The 19,995-nt window shown below is 40.6% G+C and overlaps 1 protein-coding gene across 1 annotated transcript in view; it reads right to left on the reverse strand.

The window, feature by feature from the left end:
• Positions 1–11,535: 11,535 nt before the first annotated feature.
• Positions 11,536–19,995, reverse strand: part of LOC134163689 (uncharacterized) — a 360,084-nt gene continuing 351,624 nt past the window's right edge. Inside the window, exon 3 of the mRNA XM_062618778.1 lies at positions 11,536–11,845. The gene's annotated coding sequence lies outside the window, so the exon portion shown is untranslated. The remainder of the gene's footprint in view (positions 11,846–19,995) is intronic.

Below are 19,995 nucleotides of genomic sequence, written 5' to 3' on the forward strand. Positions count from 1 at the left end.
GTGGCAATAAGTAACCATGGAAAGGCCCAGCTACTAAAACAGCTGCTTCTTAGCTTCAGACAGAGTATATTGATATGGTTACATGAGCAGTAGAAAGGAGAAAAAATTTACCAAGGAAGTGTAAATTCTAGTTTTTGACTACCACACAACTACTAACTGTGCTGAACCTACTTCAACACATATTAAAGACTTATAATTACTAATAATAACATCATCCTTTCCATGATAAGTTCATTCAAAATTCTGAAGCTTTTATGGTGCAGTTGTTATATATTGAAGGTAGAATAATATGGGGCTTTAATCACTGCATTTCTTTTGGAAAGCCCAAATAATGGGATTCAAAATAATTGAAAAATTTAAGTATGTTCTCCAAATTTGATAAATTGTTAAGGGCTTATTTAGCTTATGAAGTATCTTTTACCTTTTTTTTTTTTTCCTGATACAGTCTAATAAGAACTAATAAACAGCAGCAATGCTCTGCTCGCTCGATCAGCATAATCCACCTGAGGTTACACAATTCCATTGAGTTAAAATTCACATTATTTTAAGAATTCAGAATATATTAACATGGATTAAGGCATTTGCAGATATTAAATGACAAATTTGTGCAATCTTGATGGCAGATTAATTTTATCACCTTCCTGTTTGGAATCTGATCTATTGCTTTTTAATTCACAGATTTCTGAGAAGAAGCCAGTATATTTACACAGTAAACCCATTCCAGTTTTGAACCTGCCAATATTGTAAGTATTCAAAGATTGATTAAAGTACGATAGTGATTAGAAGCCTGCATTGGAGATAAACATGCTTTGCTAGAGATATAATTATAAAAGAAAGAGTTCCCCCTCCCCTACAGATTTCTAATCTTGTATTACGAGAGACCACAGATCAACATTTAGAAAAATAAAATTACTTTATATGGGGAAACTGCAGCAGTATTTTTGAATCTATGTGGCATATTTCTCTGATTGCCTCTGTTAGAGAAAGACAGATAAGTGAAATTTTAGTAGTAGAATAACAAACGACTTTTAAAACTCAAGTTAATGAGGGAACTTCAAGACTCAAAACAGACATAGAAAAGGTAGATCTCTCAGCCTTTGAAAGTAATCCCACTTTTCTTAGCCATTATTGTTGTAGTTACCTTACTGATCACAGGATCAGACCTGGCTCCTGCTGAAATCTGTCAATGAGGCACCCTCTCTCTTACTTAACCTTTTCATTGTCTGAAAAACAATGTTAAAAATACTGCCTTGTAACAAAAGGAATTTAATCCAATTTATACTTCTTGAAGTAAGTGAAAGAAACTGTGGTAACACAACTCATCACTTTCTTCTTATTATGGAGTGTATGTGACATTTATCTCCCCTTTATCCTGAAGACTGTTAATTAGTCATGCTAAATTAATTATCCAAATACATAATATTTGCTACATCCAGCAGTTTTATACCTATCAGTCTTCCGAAACAAGCTAACAAAAGAATCAAAATACTTTCTTAATGTTGTACAATATACTTTAAGGAGAGCCCACAGTCTTTAAGCACTAGATTCAGAAGACCAGCTCCAGCCTTTGGGTAACATTTGCAGCAGGCTCAGTAGTAACAAAGAAGACGTAACCATTTATATTCAGTACTATGAAAGCAAACATTTTTCTGGATTCAGCATCTCATTATTATTGGATAAACATTAAGGAATGATAATAAAACAATTTACTTTATCTGTGTTTATCTTAAACAACATTAGGGTTGCCACAAGGCATAAACTCCCCAAAATGGCAATAGCCTGAAAAAAAAAAAAAATGCAGAGGACAAACTAGTGGATAATATTTTCACTGATAGTCATAATAATAACAGCAATTATAATGCTGACAAAAGATTTAGGATCAGAATCATGACAGATATCTAACTAAACTGCAGCTTTACAGCATATACTGCTTGACTTTCCTTGAAGCTGTTCTGCTGCTTCTGTGTGTACAGATGTAGAACCATTTCATTACTGATAGAACAAAATACTGTCATCCTGAAATTAAATAATCCTCCATCTGAATGCTGAGGAAAGTAACCTAGCAAAGGCTCTCAAAGCACACCTGCCAATACAGTATACCTTGAAAAAAAATTCCCAAAATGTGACAGAAAGTGTCATTTTCTCTGAAAGCATCCTGAACCATGTCCCTTCTTCCATAGCCCTGTGCTTTGTAGAATAAGGTATGTTTTACGAGACTCCGATCCAATCACTTTCACAAGGAACATCAAATTCTAAAGTCCACTTACACGCCTTAGCCACAAAGTGGAAAGCTGTTTCTGGAATGGAATAAAAAAAAATAAAATTTCAATACGTTCCATTACATATGAAAGTATTCAGAATTCACTGGGAGAGAGACTGAGAAGAAGCGTAACTGAATGTCTAGACAATTTCTTGGACAATAAAGTCAACCAAACTGCAAAGAACATCTTTTGAAATGCACAAACAGATTCTAGAAAACCAATCCTCTACCAGGTAAATTAGGCAAACATTAGCAATAAACTCAAAAGAATTATTTCCTGCCTTGGTTTTGAAATTTTGTTTGCTTGTTTGGTGAGGAAAGGCCACCAAGTTAATCCTGACTCTACAAAATGTCTGAATCTTGGAGAAGACAGATCCAGCTGTATTTTCAGCATTTTCAATTGACCATTATTGGAAAACCTACTTAGCTTTTTTCTTCTACTTCATGAAGACTGGCTGGTTTGACCCAAATCTCAGGCAGTTACCTCTCTATTCACGAATTCTGCAGGATGCTCAAAGTGTGTAAGTTTTGAGATTTTATCTGAAATAGCATCACTGTAATTAAACCACTTTATGAATCCAGTCACAAATATTCCACCAACTTTGCTTTTGTCTTTGTTTCCTTATTCCTAAGCAAATTTCAAGTTAGTGAGATAAAGGTAACCCGACACTCAGTGAGATGTCACAGGTTACATAGTCAGTGTAAAGAGAGTTTACTACAAGTCCATTGCTTGTATTTAGGCCTTGAAATCTAGAAGTCAAAAATACATAACCATTTATTCTACCATTCTCAATCAGATTTAACAGTATTTTACTTTACTTAACAGCCCATATAGCCCTGCAGCATTCAGACTGACCCAATTCAGACTATCAGTAGTTATAATGAGGAACAATGCCTCTGCTGTACTCTAGCTGTAGACAGTAATCAACAACTCCACAAATACAACTGCAAAAGTATCTGACAAAAGCAGTTTCATGTTTGTATCAGTGCCTTCAAATGTCACAGCTGACAGAACAGGAACAAATGGTGGCCAACTGCTTAGTCTGCCTTAAAAGAAGAAAGTAATAATGAAAGTTCACTTAGTAATCTCATAGTCAGCAGGTTTACAATGTGGTCATGACAACAGCAGCATGAGGAAACTCATGACATCCCTCCTTCCCTTTCCTCAAATCTATTCTCCTTGTGCATCCTGCAGAGATGAAAGATACTTGTAAAGGATACTTGTCAAAATTCTTCTTCAGTGTTGAAGAGATTGCTGATACTACAAGACAAGCCTCTGCACAGCAAGAGAAATATTCTCAGTTCACTTTTATAAATCCAGTGTAACAGTAATTTTAGAATTAAATAATGCTTAACAAGCCTGAATGTTTTCTAAGTAGAGTTCATTCTTCATGTTATATCATGACCTATTACCATCCTATATGCAACATACTGACCTTCCTTCAATGTATTGCATAAAGGAAACTGCCTGTCTCATAACCACATTTTTCTCAGCATTTCCCTAATATGTGTATTTCCTAAACTTCTCCTCCCTTCATTTTACTCCATTTTTGTAAGGCTTTTTGTCGTTTCATAAGTGTCCTGGGTTCAGCAGTAGCAGTCATGTTTTTTCCTTTGTGGTAGCTGGTGCAGTGCTGTGTTTTGACTTCCAGCCTGAGAACAGTGTTGGTGAAGCCGATGTTTTCAGTTGTTGCTAAGTGATGTTTACCCTGACCAAGGACTTTGTGAGGCTCATGCTCTGCCAGGGAGGAGGGGAAGCCGGGAGGAAGCAGAGACGGGGCGCCTGACCCGGGCTAGCCAGGGAGGTATTCCATACCACAGCACGTCATGCCCGGGGTGGGGGGTAACTGGGAGTCACCCGGAAGGACACGGGCTTCCAGGTGGGACTCATTTCTTGGCCGGTGGTATCGTATTCTCTTCCCTTGTTATTTTCCCTTATCATTGTTGTAGTTGATAGTAGCGGTGGTGATTTGTGTTGTACATTGGTTGCTGGACTGTTCCTGTCTCAACCCGTAGAGTTGCACTCTTTCGATCCTCCTCCCCATTCCTCTGGGAGCGGGGAAGGGGAGAGCCCCGGTGGGGGGGCGGGGGGGGGCCTCAGTTGTTGTCAGCTTGGCACCACTCACTAGGAGTGAGTGAACAAGTTGCCTGACTGGGTTTAAACCACGACAATAAGACAGCTTCAATCTTACAGTGTTTTAAACAATTTCTAAATCTAAAATACATGCAAGTATCCAAGAACTGCCGTATATTTTGACACTGGAGACTTGGTCACTGTTCACTGTAAATGGTTTAGTTTCTGTATGGATACTCTCTAGTTGTATCATCCAGCTATTGCAACTGTTTGCAGGCATGAAATCTAAATATGCCTGAAAGTGTCTGTCAAGCTATTCTCCTGCGCTTCCTTCACTTGTTCTAATGTTCAATAAATGCCTTTCCTTATCACAGAAAAGAAATTCAATGCCATTGCAGGACCTTGCCACAGTGTCGTGGTTTAAACCCAGTCAGGTAATTCGTTCACTCACTTCCCCCCCTTTTCTTGCCCTCCCCCTGCTCTCGGAGGGACGGAGAGGAGAATCGAAAAGAATGCAACTCCCACGGGTTGAGATAAGAACAGTTTAGTAACTAAGGTATAACACAAATCACTACTGCTACCACCAATGATAATAATGATAAAGGAAATAACAAGGGAAGAGAATACATCATCTCACCACCAGCCGACCGATAACTCGCCCCCCCAGCCCGACCAAGCTCTGACCGATACCTCCTCCAACCCTGCAGTCTCCCGGCCCTTCCGGCTAACTCCCAGTTACATCCTGGGCATGACGTGCTGTGGTATGGAATACCTCTTTGGTCAGTTTGGGTCAGGTGTCCTGTCTCTGCTTCCTCCTGGCTTCCCCTCCTCCCTGGCAGAGCATGAGGCTCACAAAGTCCTTGGCCAAACCTAAACATCACTATCAGCTCTGTTCCCAAGCTGAAAGTCAAAACACTGCACTGCACCAGCTACCAAGAAGGGGAAAAATGACTGCTACTGCTGAACCCAGGACACACAGGCAGAATATCTTTGACTGCTTTCACATTAAAAACAGCCTTGTAAGACTAGCCCCCCACATACACATAGTAGCCTTCTTCCTAACTAGTTGGGTACCTGTTTATTGTTGCTACTCAGTGTGAGCTGAATCACACTCAAAATCACTGCTAGCAAAAGTGCATTGTAAAGACATGATACAGAGCAAGCAACTTATTTTGGTCATGACAAAAATTGGTTGGAGGGGGTGAGGAAATAATTTTAAGGGTATGTATTTCCTGTAAGCAAGCCAGCAAATTCTATAAGAAAATCAGCAAAAAGCAAAACCAGTAAATGACACACCTTTTTCAAGCTACAAAAATAAAAAAAGCTTGATTTACAATTACAATTCTTTCAATGGGGTGAGCCCATACATCATCTTGAACATTTGTATGGGACATAAACAGCCTAACCCTGCCCCTGCAGAACCACATTTTTATCCTTAATTCTGTTTTTCCCAGGTAAACAGTCTTATCTTGTGTTCACCAATAACGGTGACACTAGTCCATACTTAATAGTTTCTAATGGAGCTGGAATAGCCAGAAGTCTTAACCAAGGATTCCTCAAGTCTCAAAAAAAACCCTGTTAAATTACATAATTTCATGTGATTATGTAGTGAATTCCTCACTATGGGACTGCTTTCACCAGTGAGGTTGCACCACCAAACCCATGCTAGCACTATGTGACAGACACACCCTTGCTCCTAACTGCTAAAGTACAACCTACCACCTGAGGAGGCACCCTGCCTGTAGTGCCTGTAGCCTTCTTTTTTGGCAGATAGTGGAGATGTCTGCAACTGAAGTATGCACTTAGCAAATGTTAAGTTGCCAGCACTGCATATAGCTGAGCTTCTTGATCAGTTGCTGTCCTCCATTCTGTCAAGTTATTGCCTGAGACCAGTAAACTAAATGTAAATAAAGTTATTTATGACTCAAGTGGATACTCAGTTTGTTATATCTTGGGAAAAAAAACCAATTTGATTAATGCATTAGAACGGCTACATCCTTCTCTAGTTGGAGTTTTAGTTTAATGTTGTATTAAATAAACTATGTAATTTTGTACCTTTGGTATTACTGCCATGAAAAGTTTCATGATTGCTTCCAAACAAGTCAGACTCCCTTTAACTTCTCTCCCATACAAATATCATTCACTTCTCTATATATTACTCAGATATTCTATTAATTTTTGTGCAGCCTATGCATAGTTTATTATGAGATAACACTCAAGGACATCAACTACTCTGAATTCTTACAGCAACACGATCTTACATCCTGTCTTTTTCTCTCTATACCACTACATGCCCTTACTTTTCAGTGAAGATATCAGTTAGATGAAGGAAGAAAATTTTTGGCATCCCACTTAAATGGTGAAATCACAGTTCAGAAGAGGTGCAAAATATAGCAAATGTTGCAGTAACCCTCATGGCTAAATCTGCATGTAAATGAGGCATTTGCAGAAATTGAACTCAGAGGAGTGCTATTTGTTCTAACTTTCACTCTTAGGAACTGGCAAAGGATGTAAGAGCTTGCTGCTTTTAAGCCAAACCATTAAAGAGAGCCTAAGAGCCTCTTGCATCATTTCTGCATTTGACCTCGGTCTCCTTTTTCATACAATCATTGCCAAATTTTAAGCAATATGAGCAGAAACATTTGTTCACAGCAGGAAGATGAATTTAGGTTTCTCTAGTTAAACAAAATATGATGAAAGAGCAAGGACTGAAAGCTCATTGCTCTGGGACCCATTTACCATTTATCAGTGATATTACTTTACAAACATCTACATGGGGGGGGGGGGGGGGCAATATAAAAATGCCTGGAAAAAAACAAGTTATTGGCAAGAAACTAAACAGTACTGCCTTTGGGGATTTAAATGGGAAGTGATAAGGACATCAGCTGTTCCTATTCTATGTTTCCCAAACATGGTTATGTTTCTTATTTTTAGTATTCCTAAAGCTTTTCAAGCACATAACAGTGAGCTCCGATGAGTTAGGACCTACTGTTTCACCATGTTGTACTTCTTTTTTCATGTCTCCTGCCACAAGGCAAGTATTCTGTTGGTTTGACAAAATAGAGAGTGTCCACCCATTTTCTGTAACAAAGGTAACATTTCCATGGCTTTGCTTTTATGCCAAAAAGCCACGGGTGATAAAAGAACATGGTGTATGTACAGGTGCAACATTAGAGAGAAAAAATAAAGCAACTAAAGCAGTGTGCAGGTGTATTCTGAATGGATTTTTTGTGTGTCAAGACTTCCTTCCATACAGTGACTTTTTTTATGCAAATTGTCAATTACAAGATAGACAATACCAGTCAGAGACATAAAAATACTTCATGATCCCAGCTTAGTTTTATGCTATAATGATGGGATTTATCTCACCTAATATTAAATATCTGTATTCTGAGTTTACTAATTAGCTTTCCTTTAGTCAATGATAAAAATAAATGCATTTAAGGCATAAAGTCTCTAGCCTTTATTAGTCAAATGAACTGTGCATTCTATAGAGTGTCTATAGAAGTCTTCAGAATAAGCAGAATCTCAAAAATGAAATAAAATATAGACAACCAACCTTTCACCAGACAAAACCTTCAAATTACAAGCTAAACACAGTGCCAGAGGAAGCAAATCTTGAAAAACAACTGATGGGAAAGTATCCCACACACACTCAGATTCCCCGATTTGCTTGTCTCAGTTACCAGTATTCCAGCCTTCCTTCTACCATATAATTCCTACTTCCACTCATGGTGTGGAGCCAGTTCTATTGGAAGGGAAGTTCCATGAGTGACCTGAAAATTGCTTTCCTAAATTTATGGGTAAATTCTCTGCTGCTTGTTTTCTTCATTCACCTCAGGATCTTTAATTTCACTGTTTCATAGTCACTATAGCCAATGCTGCCATTATTTATTCTATCCCTAATCAGTTTTTCCCTGTCTGTGAATAGCAGATCTGCCTGTGCATCACCCTTAGACTACTCAATACCTGTGTTGAGAAGTTACCCCTTACATCCTTCTGAAATCTTCTGAGTTCCTTAAGTTTTGCTGTGTTTCTCTTCCAGAAGACACCAGGGACAGCACGAGCACAGCTCCCCCTTCAGAGCCAGAGCCTTCTGAGTTGTTTAAAGAAGGCTTCATATGATTTTGCATCCTAACCAAGTGGTTTGAAACTGTCCTGGGTTCAGCAGTAGCAGTCATTTTTCTCCTTCTTGGTAGCTGTTGCAGTGCTGTGTTTTGACTTTCGGCTTGGGAACAGAGATGATAGCGATGTTTTGGTTTGGCCAAGGACTTTGTGAGCCTCATGCTCTGCCAGGGAGGAGGGGAAGCCAGGAGGAAGCAGAGACAGGACACCTGACCCGGGCTAGCCGGGGAGGTATTCCATACCACAGCACGTCAAGCCAGGGGGGGTAACTGGGAGTTACCCAGAAGGACATGGGCTTCTGTGTGGGATTTGTTTCTTGGCCGGTGGTATCGTATTCTCTTCCCTTGTTATTTTCTCTTATCATTGTTGTCGTTGGTGGTAGCAGTGGTGATTTGTGTTGTACATTGGTTGCTGGACTGTACTTGTCTCAACGCATGGGAGTTGCACTCTTTTGATCCTCCTCCCCATTCCTCTGGGAGCGGGGAAGGGGAGAGCCCCGGGGGGGGGAGGGGGGCCTCGATTGCTCTCAGCCCGGCACCACTCACTGGGAGTGAGTGTACAAGCTGTCTGGCTAGGGTTTAAACCACGACAGAAACAAACTTCCATCACAGTGTCAGCCTTCACATTTTGACCCAAAAGTGAAGTAGATTTTATTAGCAAAAGGTACAGTACTTATAATTCCAAACTAACGAGCTCAGCCTTGGGGAAAGGTTTACTGTGATTTATTACACGGTACACAGGACTTCATAGCAGGAAATCTGAACTCTGTGGCCAGTTCAGCAATTCACTTGCTATTTGACCTTGAAAAGTTATTTTTGTGTACCTGTCTTTAACTTCATAATAAGAAAATAAAGTCCCCCCTCTGTGCTCTGAATTTAAAATGGCACTCGGTAAATCTGTGCTAATAAAATGAATATTATTATTCATTTTAATATTATATTGGAGCAGCAGCCTTATTGAAAATTTAAAGGAGCTATGTTCAGTGAACTTTTTAAAGGTTTTATTTGTTAGTGTACACTTTCTTCCTTCTAAGCTTAAGTGAGTACAAAATGCTTGCAAATTTGTGCTCTTGAAGACTCTCTAGTAAATATGCTTGCATTTTGCAGACCATAAAGCTCCTTCTGGATGTTAAATTAGCAGGATCCTAGAACAGTACAAGAAAAATATCTTCTTGCATGAAGATAATAAAATATAGGTTTTATTCCTCTGTAGGTGACAAATGTAACAAACAGTTTATTAAAAGGTGGAATAATACTTAAGGAAAGCTGATGTTTCTTTGTGTTATTTTTTCTTTAAAATATTCATTAGAAAATGAATACAGGTATTATCTATATATCATACTGTATATACATACAGACATTTGGATCTTTTGTCCTAAGTGCATGTAAACAACAAAGGCAACATGATGCATTAATGAAAGAAACTGCAGTCTCTGGTCAAGAGTATAGGAACAAGCGACAGCAAAATTCTACTTAGTACATGAAGAAAGGTGAAAAATGAAGATTGACCAGTTTATGGCAAACAATTACAAGAAATTACAATTACTAAAATACAACATAATAAGCTAAACTAAAATAATAAACTGTTCTACATGACATATGATTGAAACACAGTATTTGAAATAGTTCTTAATAACCAAATGCCAGTATATCAATAAATTGTCACTTCATTTGCTTTATTGCAGAAGGAAGGCAAAGTAGATAAACTCTTATTCAAACAACTAGAAGAAACCTCACAGGAAAGAGCCCTGGTTCTCATGGGGAATTTAACCACCCTAATATCTGCTGGAAGGACAATACACCAGAGCTCATCCAATCTTGGGTATTTCTAGAATGCATTGACAACAATTTTCTGACACAGGTGACTGAGTAGCCACCAAGGAATGGTTCTTTGCTGGACCTCATACAAGGATGAACTGGTCATGGATATAAAAGTTGGAGGCAGCCTTGGCTGCAGTGACCATGACTTCAGGGAGTTCAGGATCTTAAGAGACGGCAGGGCAAAAAGCAGGACTGAGGCCATGGATTTCAAGAGAAGAGACTTCAGCCTCTTCAGAGATCTGCTGGAAGGATCCTAAGAGATGTGGCCCTGGAAGTAAAGAAGGCTGCAAGAGATATCCTCCAACCTCAAGAAAGTTTCATCCCAACAAGTAGGAAACCAGTCAAAGGCACCAGGAGGCCTGAATGGAGAGCAAAGACATCTTACTAGAACTCAGACACAAAAGGAAGCGTGCAAAGGAAGCAGGAGCAGGTAACCCAGAAGGAGTGCATAGAGTTGATGTCCCATTGTTCATGGGTGAGGTTAGAAAAGGAAAAGTTGGCTTGAAGTAGAATCTGGCAAAGGATATGAAGGACAATAGGAAAGGATTTTGTAATTACGTAAATAGCAAAAGGGTGTCAAGGGAAAACATGAGCCTGTTGCTGAATGAAGCAAGGGAACAGCTGACAAAGAAAATGGAAAGGGAAAGTCTGGTTCAAGGAAGACCTACACCTAGTGGGGGAGTATCAGCAAGGAAGCAGAGCTGAAGTGCTGTGTCCAGTTCTGATATGGACATATGTTGTGGTTTAAACCCAGTCAGGTAACTCGTTCGCTCACTTCCCCCCCTTTTCTTGCCCTCCCCCTGCTCTCGGAGGGACGGAGAGGAGAATCAAAAAGAATGCAACTCCCACGGGTTGAGATAAGAACAGTTTAGTAACTAAGGTATAACACAAATCACTACTGCTACCATCAATGATAATAATGATAAAGGAAATAACACGGGAAGAGAATACAACATCTCACCACCAGCCGACCGATAACTCGCCCCCCCAGCCCGACCAAGCTCTGACCGATACCTCCTCCAACCCTGCAGACTCCCAGCCCTTCCGGCTAACTCCCAGTTACATCCTGGGCATGACGTGCTGTGGTATGGAATACCTCTTTGGTCAGTTTGGGTCAGGTGTCCTGCCTCTGCTTCCTCCTGGCCTCCCCTCCTCCCTGGCAGAGCATGAGGCTCACAAAGTCCTTGGCCAAACCAAAACATCGCTTGTTATCAGCTCTGTTCCCGAGCTGAAAGTCAAAACACTGCACTGCACCAGCTACCAAGAAGAAGAAAAAATGACTGCTACTGCTGAACCCAGGACATTATCCACCCCTTATTCCATACCATTCACGTCATGCTCAGATCCCACATTTTCAATATACCATCACTCTTATCTCAGTGCACTCTTATCTTAGTGCATGGACCAGTCCCTATAAAGCTGCTGAGTCCATCTGGTCCATGATGTCAGGCTCCATCTCTTGTAACAGTCTTCCAGAGCAGGAGAGACTGTGTGCAGTGTTCACACTCGTGAATAACCTGGGCAATAGTGTCCATTGCTAAGTCCACCCCTCGATCATGAGTCCATCTCTGTGTTGCATCTCTGCTCTGATGGCCTGAAGTGCCATGGGCCCACCAGGCTTAAAATAACTCACTGTCCCCTTAAGCAGTTTCTGCAGCTTGTTGCTGGGGACTCCATACAGCTGCCTTCCATCTCCGACGCTTCCAAAGCACTGGAGGGGCCCAGTGGACTAGATACTTGCCCATACTGTCACACACACCCTGCCACTCCCGGCTGTCCAGCCCTGGGGAAAATCTCTTGGTCCCCCTATATTGTCGTCTAACCCCAGACAAGACCCAAACCTGACTCTGCTTAACTTTTGAGATCAGACAAAATGGTTGTGGGTAGAACACAGCCTGTGTGTGTGCCAACATGCTGATCCCCATCACAATCAGCAGGCAGGTCCCAAGGATACCCAAAGGCCATTCAAAACCTCCAGAACTCTCAGTTGATGCTGCTATACTTGTCACTGGGGCTGGTGTAGCTGCTGTACTTGTCACTGGGGCTGGTGTAGCTGCTGTGCTTGCCGGCTCTCCCACCGCCAGCTTCTCTTTTCCTGAGTCCAGCTCTTCCTCCTCTGCCTTGCTGGGAAATGCTGCGTGGTCTCCTGCATCCTCCTGGGGCTCGGCGGGCGGCTTCCGGGAAACGCTCTCGGCCGTCGCGGGGCTCGGCTCCTCCGCGGGGCTCGGCTCGGCCGCGGGGCTCGGCTCCTCCGCGGGGCTCGGCTCCTCCGCCGCCTTCTCCCGCTGCTCGGCAGCCGCTTCCTTCCTCTCCTCGACCGCCCCGACCTCCTCCACCCGCAGCCGTCCCCTCGCGGCCTCCGGCCCCGCTCCCGCCGCCGCTTGCTCCCCGGGGCCGCTCTCCCGGGCCGCTTCGGCTGCCGCCGGCTCCCGGGGCCGCTCCCCCTCGGCTCCCCGCAGCCTCACGAAGATGGAGAGCAGGGTGAGGGCCAGGACGGTGAAGAGCAGCCGGACGGCCAGGTACAAGTCCACGGCCACGTCCGTCCCGCCCTGCTGCTGGAGCCCGCCCGTATTACAAGCCATTGCCATAAAGCACAGTGAGACAAGAACCTTAGCCCAGGCCCCATACTTGATAAACACTATCACAGCAAATACCGGCTCTACGTAAGTTACAACATTCTGAAGCTGTGAGATCAAGCAAAACAACTCTGAGAGCCAATAAATCAGCATTGTGACGAGTGACTATTAATCCGGTCAGATCTGTCGTTATCTCAACCCTTCGTGCCCCACGTTGGGCGCCAAAAAGAACTGTTGTGGTTTAAACCCAGTCAGGTAACTCGTTCGCTCACTTCCCCCCCTTTTCTTGCCCTCCCCCTGCTCTCGGAGGGACGGAGAGGAGAATCAAAAAGAATGCAACTCCCACGGGTTGAGATAAGAACAGTTTAGTAACTAAGGTATAACACAAATCACTACTGCTACCATCAATGATAATAATGATAAAGGAAATAACACGGGAAGAGAATACAACATCTCACCACCAGCCGACCGATAACTCGCCCCCCCAGCCCGACCAAGCTCTGACCGATACCTCCTCCAACCCTGCAGACTCCCAGCCCTTCCGGCTAACTCCCAGTTACATCCTGGGCATGACGTGCTGTGGTATGGAATACCTCTTTGGTCAGTTTGGGTCAGGTGTCCTGCCTCTGCTTCCTCCTGGCCTCCCCTCCTCCCTGGCAGAGCATGAGGCTCACAAAGTCCTTGGCCAAACCAAAACATCGCTTGTTATCAGCTCTGTTCCCGAGCTGAAAGTCAAAACACTGCACTGCACCAGCTACCAAGAAGAAGAAAAAATGACTGCTACTGCTGAACCCAGGACAACATACTAAAGAGAGTCCAATGAAGGGCCAGTAAGGTGGTTAAGAGACCGGAGAATGGCTTATGAAGAATTTGGGACTGGAGAACTGAAGGCTCAGAGGGATCTTATCAATGTGTACAAAAATTTCATGGGAAGGAATGAAGATGACTGAGCCAGACTCTTCTCAGGAATGTCCACTGACAGCACAAATTAAAAAAAAAAAACAAAACTGAAAATCAAACTGAACAGAAGAAAACACTTTTTTACTGTGAGGGTGATCAAATACCGGGACAGGTTGCTCAGAGAAGCTGTGAAGTCTCCATCTGTGAAGATTTTCAAAAGCCATCTGGGCATTTTTCTGAGCAACCTGCTCTATCTTGAGGAGGGGGGTTTAGACTAAATTACTTCCATTCAGTAATTTTGTGAGTAGCCCTTTTACAAGGCAATATTTTTAAGGCAGCAGGTATTATACCTGAGCCATTTGCAGTGTACGAATGATAAATAACATATCAGACCTTTTTGTGCACTGCATAAGCATGCTTTCGTGATCTTTTGTGCATCTTTCATGAACACTTTGAAACTGTATTTAAATAATAAAGCTCCTATTGAATAGGCCAGTTGTATGACATCATAAATAACCAATATTGCATTTTCAGACATACCAAAGCAAAATCGTTGCTATTTCTGATGTGTATTTTTAAGTAGAACCAAGTTGCCAAAATAAGGATCCAAAAGGACAAACTCATTCTGAAGCTTATCTTCACAAAAAAAATGTCCAATTTTTAGAGGCCAGTTTATTCTACTCAGCATAAACAAGGCCACTATGCTCATCCTTCCATTAGACTACTCACATAGTATGAAGAGTCCTGAGCATAAGGCTGTCATCCCTTAGAAAGATTCTTAAACAGTGGTAGAATTATCACTATAGATAAGCTACATATTCTCCTCCTTTTACAGATGTACTGTACACCTATTGAGCTACATTTATAAAGAGTAGTGTTTTAGAAGAAGCATGTTTAACCTTCATCTCTCATTCATATAACATTAGTCACTGTCAAAGATGCAATTTTCAAGCTAGACACCCCATTACTCTTTTCTGCTATGGGGTAGCATAGTGCCTTTATGTTCTTATGTATCAGAAGAAGAAAAATGGTAATATGGTAGCACTCATAACCTCTTCCCTAGGTCTATTGTGATTTAATTCCAGATGGAAAATTGTATTCATTTGGATAACTTATATACAAACACAACTTTAGCTTCCTTGGATATTGAGAACTGGTATTTCCAGATTCCTTAAAGGCATTATATTTTAGTTTCTTGATGATCTGAATTTCGTTATGCAGCTTTTTCTTTGCTGTACAAATTGTTGACTCGGCTTGTGCTCAGCCATATCCCTCAGTTAATTAAGTTTGTTCATGCTGCAAGGACATTGCACTGTTCTGAATCAAGAATAGGGAAAATCAGGGAACATTGACTCAGTTGGTAAGCTGTCAGTCCATCATAACATGAATGTTAATTTGGGGGGGTTGGTGACATTCCCTACATGTATGTGTCAAGTTTGTTGACAGACAGCTCTATACTTAATTGAATGTGATGTCTGTATGTGAAGTGATGAAGTATGTCAGTGAATTATATGCTCTTTCTACCCTCCCCTCCCACCCCTTCCAATATATTCAATAGAGTGTTGTGAAATTCTACACTCTTCTGACACAGCTCTCTTTAACTTCATAAATTGAAAAGCTGGATCTGATCTCACGTAATTTCCTCACAGTCTTCAGTGGACTGTGAGAGAACAAACAAGTCCTGACCTTTTAAACACTCATTCAGATTTCTTGAGTGTTTATCTGAAGGATAAAGGTGAACTAATAGGTAGCAATTCACATTATATCTATAGGCAGTCTTAATAAAACCTTTGCATGTTCTGCAGACAACTAAAATGCACCCACCGGCAAATTAATAATCTTATGCCAGTCTTACTCCAGTTATCAATATTATGCTAACTGAACAAAATGTATTGGTTGAATCTCAGGAGAAATAAAGCTTGTAAGTAATATATTTTTTTCTCAGTGTACCGAAATCACAGATAATCATCTTACTATCCCTGCCATACCTTGTGTATTTAAAGTATGAGAAAAAAATGAGAAGTCAGGGGAGTTCCCATCTTCAGTTACCATATTTGATCCTGTAAAACAACTCAAAGGGGTCTTTCAACAGTACTTTTTTCTATCAATTATCTTGACCTCTGTTCATCTAAGTGAACTGTTGTTCTCAACCATAAGAAGCAAAAAAGAAAGCAGTATCTCATAAAGCTGCTAGGATACTCCTCTCTTGTAACTACTCCTTGCTTCAAATAACAAATAAATGCATCTATCTATAAAACCTGGCTGTCAGCTTTTACTTTGTCTTTCTGTTTGCCAGAGCTGCCTCTCAGATTTCAGAGATTAGACATTTTGCAAAATGAGCTTTTGATCTTAAAAAAAACAAATGTACATTTGCAGACATATGCAAGACAAAAATAATGATGCTGTAATATCCCCTGAAATAAGAGATCAAATGTATCTGGAAAATACATCTCTATTTGGAAATTCAGGGTAGGCTCAGCAGGCGGATGCAAGGCATCGGTTAGGACAAACCTTTCACCAGCCACGAAAATAAATCCTTGTTTAACAGAGAGGTGGCAGAACCAAGGACAAAGGGAACTGACTCACTAACTGAGAGTAATGAAGGTAAGGAAAGCAAAATAATTCCCACCAGGCAGAGAAATGGCAATGGCTGTGGTCTGCTACTAACAGGACAGGTACCAGCACAAGCCAGAAGCACTAACAGCTTGGTGAGTGGGGTTAGAAAATGAAAGAGAATGAGATAACATCTCTAAATTAACAATAAAGTTGTACAGCAAATCAACATATCCATCAGTCTTCTTCATTTCATTGATACCTCAAAATGGGGAAGGAATTTTCCCCAAAACAAGAAGTCACAATGTGGGTGAACCTAGCCAAAATATACTACAAAAAGAAAACCAGTAATCCTTTAATAGTAATCTGATTTTTGAAACTACATATTTGAAACCACTTCAATCACCTTCTTGACAAAATCTCCATCAGAATTTAGGTTTGTCAGCAAAGGAAGATTGAATCAGACCCTTTATGTTAATATGCTTTCCTTTCTCTGTCTCCATCTACACTAACATGAGACTTTTTAGCCAAGTTCTTTATAAACATGTGAATTTAACATTCTGTAAAAAAAAAAAAAGGAAAAAAGTTGAATATTTAACATAATGAAAAGAAAAAAGCATCAAAAAGTTTTTCATTTGATGTGAGCTTGAAAACTCAAAACTTACCTCATTATACACTTGCTCTCTGAAATTCTGAAAGGAAATAACACCAGCTCAAAATTCCTGTGATGGAGGCTCCACCAACTCTCTAAGGAAAAAAAAAAAACTACCAAAGCCATTCTTTCAAAAAAAAAATAGTGATTGTACCAAGCTTTGCATTAGGAATCCAAATAGGCTTTCAAAAAATCTTTCTGCTTTAAAGAGAGTTTAACATTTAAAAATTGAAGTCCTTTACAAAGACACATATTTTCTGATGTGTTTAAGTACTTCAAAGTACTTTATGTGTTCAGTAAATGTCATAATGCCATTAATTCTCTTTGCAGACACATGCAATTTTATCCTGTTATCAAGGGGATTGCACTGCAGTGTAACCAGTGAAGTATTTTTCTGAATACTGGAAGTCTGGAGTGGATTTGTCTGTAAAGTTTCAAAACGAATTGTTTGGAATTTGAGGTTAAGTGAATGTTTACACCTCAAGTATCTGAGCACAATGAAAACAAATTTTCAGGTTGTTCAAATCTAGTTTTCTTTTTACCTAGCCAGTCATTTTGAAAAGTATGCTCTGGAAGTGAAAAGTATTCCCTCTTTTTTCATATATATATAATTTTAACGTGAACTTTTTTTGTCATCCCAGTACTTTTATCACATGACTAAACCAAGGAGGTTGCTAAGCAACCACCTGCAGCCAGGGGAAAGCACAGGCAGTCTTAACAGAACATTTATGGTGGTGACTGCTGTAATGCTAAGAAATTAACAGAATATCTAAAATCCTCCACTGTTTTTTTTTTTTAAAAAAAAAAACCTTTTAGCCAAACATCAGCGATTTACTGTTGCTAACTCAAGAGTCATTTGAGAAACTGCTGCAGTCACACAACTTTTTCACATTAACCTTCTGGGAAAATAAAAGGGTAAATAATACTTTTATTTTGCACATTGCAGCACTGAAGTATTTCTGCCCTGTGTTGTTATGGTATTTAGAGAAGTTTTTGAACATGACAGTCCTCCTTGGTTAAATAAAGTAGCATTTAGATGGTCCTTCCTGAAGTGATAGCTGAAGAAATATGGCTGTGCCAGGGGCTAGCCACTGCTGACCAGAAGACAGACGGCCCCCTGCAGCCAGCCCTGCTGCAATGCGCATGGCCTCAGCCCTGCATGCTGTCATCAGGGCTGCCTGGTAAGGAGGGCTTGTCTGCAGGCAGCACAGCTCTGACCAGCTCTCAGAGAATAGGGTAACCTGGCACAAGTCGTCTTCTGCTGACAAACTGAACACATGCAATGTTTTGCTGCAGCACCAGCATGTAAGCAATGGGATTTGTAACAGAACAAGTTTAGTCCAAATATCCATTTAAACATAATACCAAGGTCCATTCTCAAGTCCGAATTCATCAATCATAAACACTGTTAATGCACCACCACATATTCAGATGTGTGTGTCATTCATGATCTGGAGCATGCTGCAGCAGGATCAGTGGCTCATGGAGGCTTAATGCATTAAACAATCAAATCATAGAATCATAGAATGGTTTGGGTTAGAAGGAACCTTAAAAATCATCTAGTTCCAACCCCACTGCCAAAGACAGGGACTCTCTCCACTAGATCAGGTTGCTCAAAGTTTCATCTAGCCTAGCCTTGAACATTTCTAGTATCCCATCCAGCCCTCATTCTGAAAACAGGCTTTAGATGGATACTCTCCTGTGCTTTGAATTACAGCAGCTTACAAGTAGTACGTATGGAGAATACAGCTCATAACATCCAGATCCTTTCATATGCTTTTCATATTGTAGCATGCAGTAGCAGGCCACTGTGAGGATAACCACAGTGCAGACCTGAGTGGTGGGGTTCCTAGCATTCTAATAATGCCTTAATAGTTAGGTATTAATAAGACCCTAGGTGTGTAAATAACTGTATGGCAATTTTACAATCATGCATGTCATGGTTTAAACCCAGCTGGTAAGTCAGAACCACTCAGCCATTCACTCACCCACCCCACCCTTCCCTTTCCTGTTTCCCCATTCTGGGCAGGATGAGGAGGAGAATCAGAAGAATGTAAACCCCACAGGCTGGGATAAGAACAGTTTAATAACTAAAGTAAAATATATACCACTAGTAATAATCATGATAAGGGCAATAACAGGGAGAGAAAATATACAACTAAAAGGAAAAAGGGGGCAAAACCCAATATACACAAGTGATGCACAATACAAATGCTCACCAACCACTGACCGATATCAAGCCTGACCCCAGCAGTGATCTAGGTGATTTCACCCCAGTTTATATACTGGGTATGATGTGCTGTGGTATAGAATACTCATTTGCCTAGTTTGGGTCAGCTGTCCTGTCTCTGCTTCCTCAGAGCTTCTTGTGCCCCACCTCACTAGCAGAGCATGAGAGACTGAAATGTTCTTGATCAGGGTGAGCAACAACTAAAACATCATGATAACACACACGGTGTGCTATCAGCATTTTATCTGACTAAAGCCAAAACACAACACTGCATCAGCTACTAGGAAGGAGAAAAAAAACAACTTTTACAGATGAAATCAGGACAGTGCAAGAGGTGAGAAACAATAGAAACACAAAAAGAAACTGACATTCAGTGAACGGTGCAGACAGGCAAACCAAGCTTGTGAAACAGTGGCCTGACTAGATAAAAGACATTTGAAATTTTAAGCAAAAATATTTCTGCTGCTATTTGATTACTGGTGTGTACAAAATCCCACAAATATGTACCCTTTTTTTGTACACATACAACATTTGCATCATGAATTTATTGTGTTAAATGAAATAGATAACATGCCACAAATTTTGGCAATTGGTTCAAAAATATAATTGCATCATATACATATTAGCTCCCTAGCTAATCTTTGAGTTCTATTATTTATGCATTTCCATTATTTTCTTGAATTTTCATTACTTCTTGTTTTTGTGATTATTAGTTTTTCATTGGAAATATATTTTTATTTTCCATTATAATATCTTAATGGCTGCAGATTTCTCATGCATATCAGATCTTTATGTAACTTAGGAC

Source organism: Pezoporus occidentalis, unplaced genomic scaffold, assembly GCF_034315485.1.
Source record: "Pezoporus occidentalis ecotype Australia unplaced genomic scaffold, CSIRO_AGI_Poc_V1 ctg203, whole genome shotgun sequence".
Taxonomy (NCBI): Eukaryota; Metazoa; Chordata; class Aves; order Psittaciformes; family Psittacidae; genus Pezoporus; species Pezoporus occidentalis.